This window comes from Pelecanus crispus, chromosome 3 (genome assembly GCF_030463565.1).
Source record: "Pelecanus crispus isolate bPelCri1 chromosome 3, bPelCri1.pri, whole genome shotgun sequence".
NCBI classification, from domain to species: domain Eukaryota; kingdom Metazoa; phylum Chordata; class Aves; order Pelecaniformes; family Pelecanidae; genus Pelecanus; species Pelecanus crispus.
In genome coordinates this window covers 11,820,613-11,830,975 of record NC_134645.1, presented here as the reverse complement: position 1 = coordinate 11,830,975, position 10,363 = coordinate 11,820,613, and positions in this window count along the sequence as shown.

Genomic DNA, 10,363 nt, shown 5'->3' with positions numbered 1-10,363 from the left:
CAGAGCAGGGAAGTTGGGCATGGAGCAGGTGAGAACTAAAAGGAGGAAATCCACTGATTTCCATTGGAGAAGGAGGAAAAGAGCAGGACAGGCTTTGCAGACAGTCACTGTCCCACCACAAAAATCCTCATAAGCATGTCCCCAGGGCTCTGGGGAGCTTGCCTGAGATGGACATCTTGGCTAAATATGCAAGACACAGAAGATATAAGAAACATGCTAATTTGTAGCAATAAATACGTGATCTTCTCCTTTCTATTACAGACTTCATTTTCAGAGAATGCACCCAAGACGAACAGATCTAAAATTAAAACAAAACTAAAGCAATAAGTCAATGATAACAATGCTATTACCTGAAATGGGTTAGCAGTTGGTGTTTCTTGCCTTTTTCCTACATCTCCTTAAATACAAGCACCTGAAGGGACATTAGGGGTCCAAAGGGACCTTGGGGACCCAATGGCACCACATGTTCTTTGCAGATTTCTCATCCTCATCGAGCCATGGCTCCAGACATGAGGCCGTCCTGACTTTTGGTGCAGCAGGAGCCTGCCAAATCTCTGTGAGGATGCCTCATTCCTCAGCTGTGAAATTACTGCAGCGTGACCTCATGAAGGCGGTATTTACACCACGTGTTATGTCTATGAGAAGCAGCTGTGGAGAGGCATTTGGCTGTCAGGAAGCCCATGTTGCCAATGAAGTTTTAGGATGCAGCAGCTTTGGTTGTGTCTTTCTATGGATCTTCTTGATCCTGTCACCCCAACCTGCAGCCCATTATTACAAAGCAAATGAGTGGGTCCAGGGTTTCTCAGCTGGCTCCCCCAAAGGCAGCACTGAGGACATGGCACAGCTATATGGGCTCAAGCTGTGCCAGGGGAGGTTTAGATTGGATATTAGGAAAAATTTCTACACGGAAAGGGTAGTCAAGCATTGGAACAGGCTGCCCAGAGAGGTGGTGGAGTCACCATCCCTGGAAGTGTTCAAAAAACAGGTAGACATGGAACTTTGGGACATGGTTTAGTCTAGTCTACCCTTAATTGGTTTAGTGTGGACTTGGTAATGTTAGGTTAATGGTTGGACTGGATGATCTTAAAGGTCTTTTCCAACCTAAACGATTCTATGATTCTATGATTCTAAAAACTTGGAGCTCACCACTGGCCCTTTGGGCTGCTCCATCCCCTGGGTGCTTGGCAGCACCACCACCATAGGATACGCTCCCTTCAGTCAAACCACAGGAGCCCAGAAAAGATCAGGTGGCCTGGAGAATTTATTTTATGCCTGAGAATGGGTGATATTTGGTTCCTTACCCCAACAGTGGTGTATATACTCCTGCACATGCCAGTTAAGGAGGGTGGTGATCTGTCAGGAAGGTACTGGCTTGACACAACCATTGCAAGAAATATAATGCAAATGGATTTATTTTATGCATTTCAGCGGAAAAAAGGGTCACCTGGACACACTGGGGTTGGTCTTCTGGCTGGTTTTGCAGCATTGCAGGACTAGGAGCTGGCTGAAGAGCACTGTTCCCTCTCCAGGACAAACTCCATCATGCTGCTGCACATGGGCTTGTGAGCACAGGCTTTGTTTTCCCTCAGAAACTATCTGCTTGGGTAAACATAAAAAAAAAATTTTAAATGTGCAGATTTGGAAAAAAATGGTCATGTCACTGGAGGGGACGCCTGGGGGGAAGCCAGTTGTGCAGAGCTGGGGCAGGTGCAGAAGCCCAGGGCACACTCCCTGGTATGCTGGAGGGCAGGGCTGCTGCGCAGGTTTGGGCTGCTGGACAAACATGGTGTTAAACAATGCGAGTAGTCTTTCATGTGTATTTCTTTTCCTTATTTAACTTGAGGATTATTGTGTGTATTATGAAACTCAGCAGCGGTTAGAAGGAAGCTAAGATCTTGTTTTGGGTTTTTTTCTCTTTAAATTTGACAGCACGTGGTTAATACGGTATTGCAGATAGAAGAAATAGATATGGAGGTGGTTGTTAAGTAAGTATACACCCAAATTGTTTTTTTGTGATGGGTGGGGATAAGAGATGTATGTTTTTAGCATAGATAAATTTACCATTCTAATTACTTGTTAAATTTCCCTATAATTAAGGATTATCCTTCTCTCTCACCTTAAGCCTCTGCTTCTGTCTGCCTCTGTGAGGATATTGTGTATTCCCCTTCTCATTCAGACTCTAATGTTACCTTAAATTAAACTTACCTTTAAAATAAATACTGAAATTCTGTGCATGTCATTGCATGAAGCATAAACTACTGCATTTAGGCATATACCTCTTAACTACTTGAAGGCATTCGCTGTTGTCATAATCTGGGATTTTGTATTCAAACGTGTCAGTAGTTTCAGTACCTCCTGCATGAATAAGAACAGGAGCTATCCAGAGAGGACATCAGACAACTTCAGCCCTGGAAATGGTCTGGCAGGAAGCTCATGAAGCCCAGCAATGGCAAATGCCATAGCAGAGGTGGAGATGGAGCCAGGCTCCTCTCAGAGGTTGCACAGGGGAAGAACAAGAGGCAATGGGCACAAGGTGGTAGACGAGAAATGCCAGTTGGATATTAGGAAAAAATGTGTTCTCCATGAGGGTGATCCAACACTGGAGCCCAGCATGGCTGTGGGATCTCTGTCCTGGGAGATGCAATCCTTGGCCCTGAGCAACCTGATCTAGCAGGGGTTAGAGGAGGAACCTTCAGAGGTCCCAGCTCCAGAGGCCCCCACCAGCCTCTGCTCTTCTGCAATCTATGACTCACCAGGAAAACCCCACAATTTATTGGTGGAGAAACCGGAGAAGTTATAATCAGTCCTTTAGTCTTGTTCTTAACCAGTGTGTTTGTTTTTCCATTGCCAGGTTCGCCATGCCCCAGTGCATGTCCTTTCTTTCTGCAGGTCCAACATTTAGGACCTAACTACTTGCCAGTCAAACATCTCTGCATGCTCCGCTTGGCCAGGTGGAGCAAGAGAGGACTGGGTAACCTTCTCTCTCCACTCACCTCCAGTTGCCGATCAGTCACCAAAATCCTCCTGAGATGTTTCACCAAACCCACATGAGGAGTCACCAGCAGGGCTAGTCATAGTGCTCTAGGACTTTAATCAAAGTTTCTGTGATGACCTGCCTCATCCAATGTGCCCAAACATTGCCCTGGATGGTTCACCATCAGAAAGGATGAGGTGTAGGTTGTGACAACGGGCTACCAGGGCTCATAAGATCACTCATTATGTAGGGGACCCATGAGGCCACTGCAACCACATGGACGCAGTTGTGTTGGCCCACAGGGTGTCATGCTCCGCCTTGAGCTGGGTCAGGACACCTGGTGCTCCAGGACAAGCTGTGCTTGTAAGCACAGGTGTGTAATTTCCCATCCTGGACGAGTGCTGAGGTTTGTGCTCCTTGCTGTACCTCCTGTGCCCCTGCAGCAGGTCTGCTGGTGTGGAAGAAGAAGCTGCAGCCATGAAGTGTGGACACAAGGTGAGGAGGTGGCTGCCTCCTCCACTCCTCCCCATCCTGATGCTTGAAGGGTTCAAGACATCTCTGTTTTGCTTCCCTGACTGTGGCATCTCTCTTGCTGGCATGGAAATACCAACAGCCCAGCCTTGGTGCCTCTTGACATAGCCTCCTCACCCACCTGGCTTCACCAACAACCCTATAGCAGGACATTTGGGTGTTACTATCCCCAGCCAACCTCAACGGGGCAGGTAGGGGTCATTGGAGAGACACCATCCAGTGGCTCAGCCCCATCCCTTGCAGACACAAAGCATTACTATCACCTCCAGACCTGCATCGGCCCCCGCAGTGCCAGCATGACATTCCCTTGCCAAGGTCCACCATACCCCTGGTTGCAGGGGACCTGCCCAGTCATAGATGCAGACACCAGGAGGTGGGTGAGCCCAGCACGGCACTGCGAGGCTCTCCCCACCTGGGATCTCTGGGTGGGCACACAGATGTTCAACCACAGCCACCTTGTCTAAGCTAGGTCCTGGGTCCAGCCTTGAGTGCGAGGGGGAAATGGGGAAGGCTCTCACCCCACCGCGGCTGTAACAAGCTGTTTTCCTCCCATCTCTCCGGCGCTTGGCTTCCAGCCCTGAAAGGAAGAGCACCGTGCCAAGAATTTCTATGGCTGTGTCCAATGGAGTGAGCTAACACCTGATTTGCCCTTAATTACATACAGCGGTGGGAATAAGCCCAGGGGGAAATGTGAAAGAGTGACAACTGGGTGGTGATAAGGACAAGACTCATCTGTCATTTGTCGTAAGGGCTGGTCCTGAGGGCTTTATTTCCTGTGAAAAATCAGCAGAAAGACTTTGAGTGTGTGGAGAAGCAGCTCACGGGACAGGATGCACAGAGACCCTGCCTTCCTCTCTGCCACGCCAACATCTCCAGACCAGAAAGGTCTGGAGACCCCCCACAGCCTTGTATCGGGAGTGACGTATGTGCCTTTTGCATGCCGACATGCCACAAGGCGCCAGGCGATGCAAAATTAGTGCAAGAAGGGAGTTAAAAATAGACGCTGAATTATTCCAGCGCTTTTGTCCAGCCTATTTGTGGACAAAACAACCCCCATTACCCTGTGACCCCTGAGCAGCTCCAGCCGTTCCCACCACCACCAAACCCCGCCGCAAACTAGGAGACCCTGCTCCTGCTGCCTCTGTTGTGTTCTCAGGTTGCTACGTTACAAAAACACTATTAAAGAGTGCTGCAGCTCTGAGCGGGAGCACCCGAAACCTTCGGACAGTCCCTGCTGAAGTTGTTAATGGAGGATTTTTAGGTGCGACTGGGCTCATTTCTGATCCAGTGGCTTTCAGCTCTTGCCCCAAAGGTGTGCTGCACTTCCTTGCTTTAAACATGTAAAAGAAAGAGAGTGAAAGCCATAGCATTAAAAAAAAAAAAAAATTGTTTTGTTTTTTATTTTATTTCTATTTTACATTAATTTAAAAAATTGGAGAGGAAAAGCCTGCACAATGATCAGCTGAAGCATCTTAACAGTTTGCTCGGGATGCTCAGCCCCACTTACAGGGGTCTCCCTGCCCGTGGTCTGCTCACACAGCCCTCGCTCAACTCCACCTGATTCAATGCTGGAGCAGCCTTACGCTGCTGGCCGTAGATCATGGATTTTTATACCTTTTTAAACACCTGGGAGAGATTTCAGAAGAATATAGTCTGAGGTTTCTACACCCCGCATTAGAGTCCTGGGGTATCACGGAGTGGTGCCTGAGAGAGATAGTTTTTAATTATGCAATTTGAAAGCTTTGATCTGTTTGGGGCTATTAAATTTGTTAATGCAATGCTTTACATCCTGCCAGGCTTACGTGTGAGCACGTATTGTTTTAACTCGGCTGCTCCCCAGCCAGCAGAGGCAGTTCGAAAGGGAAACTGGTGTGGGACTGATGGTGCTAGCTGATGAGCCTCTTCTCATCATGAAATATTGCAACTGGGTGTTGGTCACAGGAAACGGGTCTCCACAGCAATCCCGGAATCTGTCAGGCGGGTGTTTGCACTTGCTGGACAAACAGGAGGTGGTGGAGCTCAGGCGGAGCGTGTCCGGCGCACCCCAGCCAAGGGGGCTGAGAGTTTGATTTTTACTGTTTCCCAGCCACTCACTGTCTCTTCCTGCCAAAACCCTGATTTAAAGATAATAAAAAAATATTACAATAATATATTACTATATATAATTATATATTATATCTACTTTATAGATTTTTATATATTCAATGTTTTATATGCATGTTTATATTATAGATAAATATGTTTATATTATATATAAAATCTACAAAATATATAAACTAGATATAATTATATACAGGAATATATATTTATATGACAAATATATAAATACATGTTTCTACAAAAATATATATATACATATAAAAATACATATACATTAAAAAAAATATATATCCTTGGGGATGTGTGTAGCATGTCTGCTTTGCTGGATGCCTGGACACATCGCCTGGGATTATATGCATATAATATAAAAATACATATACAAATTCCTGGATTTTTATGTGTATATTTATACTATGGATAAATATATAAATGTATCTTCATACAATGTATAAAAATGTATAGGATGTCTATAATCATATATATTTTTATATGCACACACACATACACATCCAGGAATATTAAACGGTGCTTTTACTAAGAGCAAGAGCTAGGGCACACCAAACACCGGGTAGATCATTTCAGAGGAAGGGTAGACCTATAAAATTAGGAAAAATATTAAATGCTGCAACCTTCACCCCTCTTTTCTCAGTCTCGGGTGCACATCAGGCCTTGCCAGGGCAGCCAGGACTTTCTCTTGGCAGAGCCAAGCCCTCAGGCTGTTCCTGATCTACCCTTATGCCACAAATTAGGCTCAAGCCCCTGCTCTGAAATGGCCTTGGGGTGGGGGGCGCTGGGGAGAAGGGCTTGGGCGTGATGGGGAGGGCATCTCCCCCTGCCCGGCCCGATAGGGCTAGGGATGCTGCTTCACCTTGCAGGGAAAAAAAGAAACTTAGCTGGGACATCACCCTTCAGCTTAACAGAGAAATGGCCATAAAGTATCTATGTTACTAGTTATATTATTTGGAGAACAAAAAAAGATTTTTTTTTTTCTATTATTCCCTAATCAGTAAATTATAATGTTCACACCTTGGCTTTCCAAGCACCTCCTGGCCACGTTTCCCTGGCATTTGTGCTGTGTCTTTTCCCCCATAAACACCCAGATTTCCATTATCTGCAGATCCTGCTCAGCTTAGGCGAGGAAGTTAATTGGCAATAAATGAAGTGGCTGAAAAACAGATGGAGGTTGGAGGAAAAGTAAATGTCCTCGGTGGGAAACTTAATAGGGAGAGCTAAGAAGAAATAAATGAGACAAGATGAAGGGATGATGCTGGCTACCCAGAAGGGCTTTTTCACCTCCCCTTCCCACCGTGCCAGAAAGGAGCCCATCTGAAAGGCTGCTGTCCCAGCCAAAACCCGCCAGTGCTGAACCAAAAGCGGGATGGGGAGAAAGGCTGAAGTAAGGGGAGGACGGGACCAGCTCTTTTGGCAGCATCTTGCATTGGCGTCGGCTTCTCAGGTGATGAAACCAAAGGAAATCACTACTGTTTTATTTATTTGTTTTATTTACGACACGTATTTACAAGGCATTTTATTTATGAGGCATAAAAACCAGGCGGCGGTTTGGGTTTGGCACCTTTTTCCTGTTGTTGCTTACTCTTATGTTCGTGATGCCGTCCAGCCCGACATTCCTAGAAGATGCTGAACCCCCTGGGTGAGATGGTGACTTCAGGCATGGTGGGATCAAAAGCTTATTTTTTAATTCGGGCCATTTTGACCTCCTGTTGTTGGTGTTTCTATGGCTACTTACTTGACCTAAAATGTCAGCACAGACGGACGGACTGCCGGCACATCGCTCCCTGCGCATCCCTGGTTGGTGTTTTCAGGAGCAGCATTGGGAGACTGTATGCATCAGCTTGCACGTGTTCTGCAAGAAAAACCTGTCTCATTTAAATCTAGCTCCTGGGCAATTAGTTTTTTTTAAAATGAGGCCAAGGACGTGTGCTTCGCAGCCTGTCCTCCGTCCGTCTTTCAGCTGATGTCTACCAAAGGAGTTGGGAGGAATTGCTGGGGGTGGACAGACAGACAGACAGAATCTATCAGCTTCATTTCCTTAATCTTCCTAAAAAGGCACCATCAGAGCTCTGGCACCCAGAGTTTTACCAAAATTTGCCGGTTTTGGATGGGTTGATTCCAGTTACCTCCATCCTAAGTGAACCAGTGACCTGACTGACACCATCAGCGCTCAGCCTCAATTTTTCCCTTATTTCCATAAAACTCAGTGAAGGAGGGAGGGTTTTCTCCTGGTTCCCCTGCAGTGAGACAGGTCACTGAAATTAGTTTTATTGCAAGCAGGTAAAAGGCTATCCCTGTTTATTACCCTGGAAGCTATGCCTGTAATTATCCTATAAAAGGATGGCTGTAAAAATGTTCCAGTACTATCTGGAGATCATCTAGCTTGTATTTTTGGCTTTCAGGTGTTGGATGTGGGATCATAGCAGCGCTGAACTGTAGGAATGGAGCACCAGGTTTAAAGCAAAGTGTGTTAATTAATAGTGCAAGCACAGGAGTGGGGCTGCTCTTGCATTTAAGGTAACAGCAAGCTCCCATTCAATGTCTGGAGAGAATGATCAGGACTTTGCTGAAGTCCTGGAGTGAATCCAGGACTTTCCTGCTAGTGGATCTGGGGCAAAAGAGGAGCATCTTCCCCGATGCGGAGAAGGCAAGCTGCTGCACCTGTCTGGTGGTACAGAATGCAAAGGGATGCTCCCAGGTCAAGTGGATCGCGATACAAAATTCACGGAGCACTTCAGGTCTTTGCATTTTTTGTTTTCTTTAAAGAAGAGTGGCAGAAATGGGCAGATGGGACCCCAAAATTAACTGACTGGCTTATCCTGGCGGTTGCCTGCTTTTCCCCAGACTTTACAGGGAGCCTCAAGCACCTGGCTGAGCTTCGGTACCTGCAGCCAGGAGGGATGAAGCCCACCCTGCCCATCCCAGGCAAGGCTGCCTGTGTCTCCCACCACGCATCTCTTGAAACTGGAGTTCAGCAGTACCCCGGCAATACCCATGCCCCTCTCCTCAGGCAAGAGGGGCCCAGGTCTCGTGTGCAGTTCAGCTCAGTGCGGGTATAATGGGCAGTTCAGTTATGTTTTGGTGTCCTTGTTGCCAGTGTAAAGAGCTGCACGGAATGATTCAATCATATATTAAATATGTTTTTATATACAGGCGCATATATATGTATAAGGCCATCTAGAGCTGGTGGGAGGGCCAAAGCACCCCTACCCCGCCAAAACATGGCAAAGCCAGGGGCATTGACCCACGCTACCACCGAAGCTGGGCTTAGGCCATCACGGTCTGCAGAGGGGCATCGGAGCCATTTCCCTTCTGCAGGCGCCGCTGTGGGGTGATGCTCTGGCACGGAGCAGCCAGGCCCTATTGCACCTTAACCCCTGCCGGCAAAGCTGCTGATCCCGCTGTTTGCCAGAACCCAGTTTCTCTTTCCTTGAGACTAGATAGTTGGTATCTGCTCCCAGCCCTTTTGGGCTGCTGCATGCCACCAGCGCTGGAGATAAAAGAAAAAAAAAAAAAAAAAAAAAAAAGGTGCTGCTATTTACCTGTGGGGTGCCGGGGGGCATTTATGGTGGGCAGAGGGATAAGCTTTTCCAGCATAATTAGGTGTCCACACCTTAAAGGAGGAAGCCCAGCCACTGCTCGGAAGGGTGTTCAAGCAAAAATGGGGAAAACATGAAAGGAAGAGGGAAATTACAGCCGAGTTGAGAAGCGACGCTCTGCCTTTGGCACCTGCTTGCTCGCTGAAGATGCTCCAGCAGCGCGGTAGCTCCCCGGCACGTCCCGCAGGCCCGTCAGCCATGGCTGGAGGTGCTTCAATTCACAATGAACTTGATAAATCAGAAACGGTGCAGACACCTGGCGCTGAAATGGCTTTAACCTTGGCTTCCAGCCCCCTTTTTCGAAGCTCCCATCCTCGAACCGCGGGTGTCGCGACAGAACAGCAACCGCCATTTATTTCCACCCGTCCCCCGCGGGGCTGAAGGACCTCAGGGGAGGAGCGGGGCGAGTTACGAGCGGCTTTTGCGGGAGAGGTCCCGCGCTATCGCCCCCGCCGCAAGCTCCCGGGGCAGCGCCCGCGTTCCGGCGCCCCACGCGGGCCCGCACCACCCCCGGGGGAAGGCGGGGGCGGGGGCCGGGGCCGCTCTGCGCGGGGAGCCGCGCCGCCATCTCACCACCACCTCGCCCCTGCGCGCTCCCGCTGACGCGCGGGCACGCGCCCCGGCGCACGCGCGGCCTTCCCGCCAGCGGGGCGGGGCGGGGCGGGGCGGGGCGGGGCGGGGCGCAGCGCCCGCCCCCTCCCTCCCACTTCCGCCGCGGCCGCCGCCGCCGGCGCGAGGGGCCCGCCGGGAAGGGGGGCGGGGACCCCGCCCTCGCCGGAGGGGGAGGGGGGGAAAGGGGGGGGCGGGGGCGCGCGCGCGGCACGCGGGTCTCCGCGCCGCCGCCCCGCCCCTCCCCGCCCCGCCCCCCGCCGCCTGCGGTGCCGGCAGCGACGAGGTGGGTACGGCGGCACCGCCGCCCCCCCCCCCCCCCCCCGCCTTCCCGGGGCGGCGTGAGGGGGCAGCGGCGGCGGGGAGGCTCCTGGAGGCCCCCGGCGCCCCCCCCCGCCGCCTGAGAGAGAGGCGGGGCCGCCCTCAGGCCTAACGGCCGCGCGGGGCACGCGGAGCGGGGGGCGGCCGTGGCGGCCCGTCCCGTCCCGTCCGTCCGTGAGCGGGGAGGAGCCGTGCGGGGAGCCCCGGGGAGGCGGGC